Genomic DNA, 8326 nt, shown 5'->3' with positions numbered 1-8326 from the left:
TTGTGAGTGCCTCACTGTAAATGTAAGCGCAGCGTAGTTCTAGCGGGAAGACTAGCAGCTGTACATCATCGCACCATTAGCTAGGTAACTCCTAGCCAATCACATGTAAGCCATTGCTTTAAGTTTGCTCACAATCTATCACATTGCTGTTTCAGTGTGCTAACACGGCAACCTCCACCACCCCACCACCACCAATCGAGTCCCGTCCTGCACGGGTGTAGGCTCCTCGCCCCTGCCTCCTATCTCCTGCAGGATATGACGGTTCGGAGTACAACTTCTTCGGACTGCCAGATGGGGCTTACGCCAAAGAGAGACATTACATTTCTGTTTTATATTCATCAAATAAATGTCATCTTAAATTTCACTCAAGTCTGCGAGTCTTCTGTAGCAACAACCCAAGGGCGTAGCAACCGTGGGGGACACGTTCCCCGCACTCTTTAAAAAGGTGATTTTTGTCTCTCGCACTTTTCCAAGCTAAACCCATACCAAGTCCAAATGGTGGGTTTGTATACATATTCTTTGCGTTTTGTTACTTTGGTCTGATTGAGCGACCATCTAGCCAATCACAGGTGAGTTTCATGAGCGAAACAGCCCTTACATAATAGGCTGTCAGTCAGACAGTCTAATCAATGCGGCTCTGTTCATGTCTACAAAGTTGCTTTCAACAATGCTCATTTATCCATGTTTTTATCGGCACTGATGTTTATCTAAATTAATAATCTAGAGATGAGGAACATACAAATGAAAGTTATTTATCGGCATATCATTATTGATTGGCAGCATTCAAAAAAACAAAGGACAATCCTTCTTTAAAGCGCACATTATATGTTTTTTTTAATGGTCGATGCTGATATCCAGAGAGGAGGGTGGCCGATAGGCCGATACCAGGGATGTGCCCGAAAACGAATAACTTATTTTGAAAGGCACGAATAATGACTTCAAAATGAACAACAGATTAATCTGAATAATATAACGAATATTTCAGTGATTTCAGATCGGATGGGTGCGGTCTCTGTTAATTGTGCGCATCTGGAGCTTATCAAGTGTACGTTATGATACGACATCATATACACTTTCCACTTCTTGAAATGTCTATGTTAATTTATCACACGATTCACATGTGATTCCCATGTATTCATTTATAGCCTAAACCTGAGCGCTATGTTAAATTCCAGACCTGAAGTGATGATTTCATGTCGGAGCTCGTCTATCTGTCTCTTAAAGTTGACAACATTTATATTCACATCAGCGATTAAGGTAATTATCTGGTTAAGACTTTATTCTGAAAAAAGTTAAAATGCTCCATAAAGGGAGACCAACTTCAGTATTCTCTGTGGGTGTGGCTTGGGAGGCACTTAAGGCGGTTATTAGGGGCCGGATCATACAGTATCGGCTTGACGCCGAAAAGGCGTTTGATATGGTAGAATGGGATTATCTTTTTTTAATTTTTGAAATATACTGGTTCGGGAATACTTTTATTGGATGGATTAAGTTACTTTAGCATACACCCCCCTAGAGTGGCAGATACTCTGGGAGTGGTGATTACTGCTTTTGGAAATGGTCATGAGACATCAGTGTATTACTCCCAGTTAATTAAGAGTCTGGGGGATGGAGCTTTGACTTCTCTCAAGAGATTATGGGAGAAAAATTTAAACTTGGTATTGGAGGAGGGAGTGTGGGCTAGGATTCCAAAAAATGTCATGTCTATATCTAGAGATGCAAGGGTGCGCCTTATGCAATTTAAGATTTTACATCAATTCTATTGGACCTCCTCTAGATTGTATAGGCTTGGTCTTAAAGAGACACCCACCTGCTGGCAATGCCAATCAGAAGATGGGGACACAACCCATGTTTTTTGGTGGTGTGTTAGATTCAAGAAATTTGGTTGAGGGTTCAGAGTTTTATGTGTGATGTATTGGGCACTCAAATTTCATTTTGCCCCAGACTCTGTATTTTAGGCATAAAATTGTTATGATTGGCAGACAGATCATTCTTAGGGTATGGAAGTCGGCTGGTGCACAGAGATGGGTATGGTAGTGGCATTCGAGGAGATGTCATGTAGAAGGCTAAGCAACTTAGATTTGTTTAATTAAAAATGGGGCTGCTATTTGGCCTTTTTGGTGGGCTCTCAGGGAGGGGCAGTAGAGAGAAATGTGCGGTTTTGAATATGTGTGATTGTTTTATATATATATATATATATATATATATATATATATATATATATATATATATATATATATAATTTTATTTTATTTTTTTATTTTTTTTGTGTAACTCAGGTTGTGACCACAGGGATGTTTGTTGAGGGTCAGGGTGGGGTTGGGGATTGGGAGGGGGAAAGGCAATAATTGGGGTTAAAGTTGATTCTGTGAATATATGTTTTGCTATTCTGTTTCAAGTGTGTGAATAAATAAAAAATGTTAATCTGAAAAAATGCTTCATAAATGTTTAAATGCTCCATAGAGTATTCATCTAAGAATATTCCTCCTTATGTAAAACAAAGAAACTGAAACATGCTCCGTCTTTTTGATTTTATTTTCAATTCTTTTAATGTTTGAATTTATATTTATTATTCACTACAAAATGTGTGCTTGACATTTCACATTTTACTTGAAACCTCCTGGCTTCAGAATAATGTTATAAATGCACAGAAAAATGAAAATTCTGTTTCATGCAGATATTAATATCAGAAATCTTCTGACCGTTTAAACAGCCTGGCACGCCTGCTTGGATTGTCATGGACTGACAGTCATGATTTGTGAATCAGAGGAACTTTTGATCCTGATACTGAAGTTTTGATACTGGGTGATAGAATATGCGCTTCAGAGGAAGATTTTACTGTAGATGAGTGATCGACAGGAAGAAAACGCTGGATTTTCTGTTTAAATGAGATATCTGCATATCTGCAGATGGTATGTAATAGAAGTTTTATTGATATTTGCCTTTTATCATTACAAAAGTTACAGGGAACTGCTGAGGAGAGACTGTTAGAATCCGTGCTTCAGAGGAAGATACAGTATATGAGCACTCCACAGTTTGCTAGATCTAGTGAAGTTGTGTGAGGTTGGTTTATTACATCTGTTTAAATGAGATATGTGCGTATTTGCAGAAGGTATATGATATTAGTTTTATCGATATTTGCCTTTTTATCATTAGACAAGACAGTTAAAAGTTACAGGGAACTGTTGAGGAGAGAGAGGGAGAATGAAACAGGCGAGCACTTTAACATAATGAGTTCAAAGATGTCTGCCGTGGCTCTGATATGTGGATTGTTTACATGAGACTGTGTTCTATTATTGTAGTAACATGATGGCACGTAACAATAAAACGAACCGTGACTGGTCGTTTACATGTCTCAGTTGCTTCACATGCAATCAGGCGATTCTCAGAGCCCTCAAGAAACAAATCGGCCAAACAGGAAAATTTATCGGCCGATGCCGATTATTTAAAAATTGTGAGGTAATAGTTTGATTGGTTATTTTTGCCAGTTTAAGCAGATTACTTGATCTGTGTTAAATATGTTAAACTATTTTTAATATCAGCTCCTGTTTTTTTACCTCTATATTGGTGTGCAGTTGACAAACTGTAGGGAAAAATATAGATCTGCTGTGTTATTAGAACACTTCTGTTGCATTCTACTGAAGTAGAACATACTTCATGTAGACATGCTTTTTAATACATGAAAACATACGGACGTTATTGAAACAATTATTATAAGACTATTATTTTTGTCTTTTGATAAAAGTCATGCCCAGCAGCTCACAAAATGTAAGGAAATGATAGATTTGCTTTGTGCTTATAATGCTTAAAACCTCTTCTAAAGTATCTTTGTAGGTCAGAAGACATATAGATTTTAAAGGATTCAAATTTTCTTTTGATCGTTGATTCAGTGACTAAATTTCACACAAGACACTCATTTGTCACCACCTTCTGGCATCACCAGAAATGGTCACTGAATCATTAAATGGATCCGAACGAATTTTGGTGAACGTAGTCAAAACACTGGAGTCACTTGGATACATTTAAATCCCACAATGCACAAGCACAGAGTAAAAAATGATATTGTGCACATGCACAATTGTCATTATTGTAATTGATTAAATAATTTATTCAGGACCAGCTTGTGCTCAGTCTTTTATTGTCATGTGTGAAACAGAAACAAGTGCTCCACAAGATGTCCTTTATTTTTGCAGCTAATTTAGAAAAATTATGCAATTATCTTGCAATACTTGAATCTTTAAAATACTTCAAATATTAAAAGTAAATAATACGTATACATGAATATTTCCCACTTTTAAAATGACTGCTACGCCCCTGCAATAACCAATACTGTCATGATCATGTAAAATGTCATGTTTCACATATAAAATACCTAAATGATAGGGTAAGTGTATAGTAATACAATTTGCTTAATTCAAGAAGGCAAAGGGAGTATTGATATCTTTAGGAGGGCCCCATAATGACAGAGCGTATGTGCTCTCAGTAAAACAAAGCGCTGTCGCTTTAAGAAATAGATCAATCCTACACTGAGGCTGAAGCTGGATTACGACCGCTGAACAGATAATTCTCTTTCCTTAAAATGAGTATTTAACATCGAAGTGACTCGCTTTAGAGTCTTGTATGCTTTCAAATATATTTTACTCAAAACTACATGAGTGTGAGATCGGGCCACCGCATTAGATGTTCGGAATCAATGCAGGTAACCTCAGCGCTGCGCTATCCATCCTAAAGACAGCATGACTGCATCACTACACAGCCTGTAATGACTATGGATAAGGTAGGCCTTTGATGCCTGTTTGCTAGAACTTAACCGCCTATATGTAGAGTTCGCTTGCTTGTGATTCATGTTCGACTCTCTGTATATGAAATATAGAGTAGTAGACAGTGGTCGTTACTCAAAACCTAGTGCGTTGCCTACCTAGACAGTATTTGTTGGCAGAAGGTGACTCGGAACGCGCTTATGCTGTCTACATAGTCTGCTCGCTACGTTTTGAAACACAACTTGTTGGTAGTTTTTTTCTCCCTATGAATCGCTATTATATTCATATTTTGGTCGAACTAAGCGAAATATTTCAAAGTCACATCATAATAAAGCAATAGGGTGACGAAAGGTGTTATGTCATGGTCATATATTACTCAAAAATCAAAAGAGAAAAATAAAGAACCTATTTTTAGGGCATTTACTATTTATTTATTTTGTATTTGGGACTAAATATGACTAGGATATTTTCTTGACAGATTTTGTGACCACTAGAGGTGCACTACATTGATTTTTACAACAGATAAGGGGTATTTTAGGCACAGTCAACAGGATGTAACAAACATTGACCTCTTAAACATTAGAGGATACTATTAAATGATGTTTACATGACCAATGCTCTGCCCACTCTCATGCATTCATGTGTGCAAAACGCTGCAGTAGTATCAAATCTATCATGACACACTGAAACCATGTTATAAAACAGACACCCACCCCATCTGTGACATATGTCATCTCTATTAATGTATATCTGTTTGCAATGTGTTTATTAGACAGAAGCGGCCTTGTTTTGCCTCATATGTGCCTGTCATGGAGCTGTCAAACCCTGGATGCTGGTGGACCATCCCTGACAGCTTGATTTCAGTGGACATTTTCTGTAGACCTCAGGATTGACCCAAAGCTTGGTAAAACCTCTTCTGGGTATCATCACAACCTTTTACTACACAACTACACTATAAGACCTTGAATTAGTACAGAAAATGCCTAGCTGGGTGGAATAAGCAAGACTCTGTTTAGTTCTCTAAACATTAGATGCCCTGAATTAAAGACTCACTGAATATTTTAAGGCAGATTCTATTTGCACCCTGATGCAAATAAAGGTAGATGCTATTTACACCCTAGTGCAAATAGTGACAAATATAATTTGCACCCCAACCCTGGTACAAATAATGGTAGATGCTATTTGAATCCCTAATACTAACATACAGTATAGTAACATCACTGCAGCTTGTTTATTAAGTCCCACAGACACATTACACCAACCCTTACCCCTAAACCTAACCCTAACCTTCCCTTACATAGTTGTACTACAGTACCCATTGTATCACCCTGGCATTTTGTAGTAAACTCAAAGTAACCACAAAATTAAACATGGTTAAAATATTAACACCATATTACTCTACTAACACCATTGTTAATTGCATCAAATCTATGGTTTCCACCAAAAAACACTATGGTAAAACTACCTTTATATTCATTTTTATGTATTATTATAAGTAATATTAAAGGAGACTGGGAAAAAGAGTGTGCGACAAACGCGGAATCGAACCCCGGTCGAAAAGGCGTACACTCACCAGCCTTACACCCCATGGCACTGCAGTGACACCTACAACACAGTTTGACCTGAATTTCTATGTTTACAATAGACTGTTTGGGTGCAAAAAGCCACGCTGTATGACAGGTGCTATTTACACCTGGGTGCAAATAGTCACTACAATTTTTTTAAATGGGTTATGAAAGACTCAGGTGCTAAATATTATTTCACTCAGATTTCTATATTTGCTATGTTTATTACCATTACTGTAATAGAAACACCACACATCAGTTGTTTATTATGTTTTAGGCTAAATATATTTGTCTGTTTAATCTTATATTATTAATATTAGTCTTGTTTCATATCCTGCCTTTAGAGATTTTTAAGGGTGTACTCACACTAGGCAATCTGTACCGTGCCCGAGCACGTTTGACCCCCAAAGTCCAGTTCGTTTGACTAGTGTGATCGCTCCTTACTGTGCCCGGGTATGATACGCTGAACCGTGCCTTGGCCCGCTTGAAGAGGTGGGCTCAGGCACGGTTCAGTTGACTCAGGCATGGTACGCATCTAGTGTGATCGCTAACCGTGACCGAGCTTGGAACTCGTAACATGACGTCATTGATGCGACTGGGCAAAGGGATCACTTGGGTCTACGGCATAGGTGCAGTGTTTACTGGAAATTTGGGCAGATGAGAGTATACAGGAACAGCTGGATACAACACACATGAACTATGAGATATTTGGTAAAATTCGTGACTATCTTCGTGCTCGTGGATACCAAAGAACCATTGAGCAATGATGTGACAAGCTGAAAAAACTGCGGGTTTAGTATCTGAAGGTATGGCATGCACTCTGTAATTCTGGCAGCTCGTCGGACGAAAATGATAAATTCCAGTGGTACGATGCTGTCGACAATTAGGCATGTGAGAGGGTCATGTGTCACCGTGCCCCAAACGACTCAAAATAAGCCACAAAGTAACGTTACTATGATGGACTCCATTGTGCTCCGCGAGAACAAAAAGTCAAAACAAAAAGTCGCATCGTAATGACATAAGCGTGCTAAGGCCTGGAACGTTAAGTGCAATGTGAGTGCAGGCCAGCGGGGGAGTAGGAAGGGGGGACAGTCATGCTTGGGCACGGTACAAGGCAACCGGGCCTAGTGTGAGTACGCCCTAAGTTTCAAAGTGTGCATATTTTCCACCCACCCTGCTTCCTATGGCTGTGTCCTATTTTAGCAGTCCTGATGCCAGTCTGTGCTCAAAGAGATGCCATGTGGCATTCTGTCTGCTCCTTTTAGTCATGCTCTAGTTGCCACGTTTTACTGCATCATTGTCATGGTTATGCTATGCTGCCATATCAAACTCAAATTTCATTGTTTAGAGAGTGTCTGTGGATACAATTTTTTATTCAGGGTGTCCGTAAAACTTACATAAGCACATTCTCTACACCACTTTCTCTCTCGCTCTCTCTCTCCTTCAGTCTAGCTCTTACTCACATGGGAGGCTGCATAATTCACCAGTAAGGAATGGGTCAGCATGTGCTTATTTAGAGCTTTGTGCGTGTATGTGAGAACATACATTTCTTCAGTAGAATCAATGACATTTAATACACTATATACACTGGCAGCCAGAAGTATGGAATAATGTACAGATTTTGCTCTTATGGAAAGAAATTGGTACTTTTATTCACCAAAGTGGCATTCAACTGATCACAATGTATAGTCAGGACATAAAAAATGTGAAAAATTACTATTACAATTTGAAATTTAAACTACTTCAAATAGTTCTCATCAAAAAATCCTCCACGTGCAGCAATGACAGCTTTGCAGATTCTTGGCATTCTAGCTGTCAGTTTGTCCAGATACTCAGGTGACATTTCACCCCACGCTTCCTGTAGCACTTGCCATAGATGTGGCTGTCTTGTCGGGCACTTCTCACGCACCTTACAGTCTAGCTGATCCAACAAAAGCTCAATGGGGTTAAGATCCATAACACTCTTTTCCAGTTATCTGTTGTCCAATGTCTGTGTTTCTT

General features: G+C 38.7%; 1 protein-coding gene across 6 annotated transcripts in view; it reads left to right on the top strand.

Moving 5' to 3' along the window:
- The first annotated feature begins 4544 nt into the window (after positions 1-4544).
- The window catches only part of LOC127431608 (activated CDC42 kinase 1-like), a 31268-nt gene continuing 27486 nt past the window's right edge, over positions 4545-8326 (top strand). For 5 of the 6 annotated variants that reach the window (XR_007895626.1, XM_051682107.1, XM_051682109.1 and 2 more), the window contains exons 1-2: positions 4545-4777; positions 5533-5664. The gene's annotated coding sequence lies outside the window, so the exon portion shown is untranslated. The remainder of the gene's footprint in view (positions 4778-5532; positions 5665-8326) is intronic. The other variant, XM_051682105.1, reaches the window with a different exon arrangement.

Source organism: Myxocyprinus asiaticus, chromosome 41 (genome assembly GCF_019703515.2).
Source record: "Myxocyprinus asiaticus isolate MX2 ecotype Aquarium Trade chromosome 41, UBuf_Myxa_2, whole genome shotgun sequence".
Lineage (NCBI taxonomy): Eukaryota > Metazoa > Chordata > Actinopteri > Cypriniformes > Catostomidae > Myxocyprinus > Myxocyprinus asiaticus.
The sequence above is the reverse complement of the archived record's forward strand: the minus strand, read 5'-3'. Positions and strand labels throughout refer to the sequence as shown.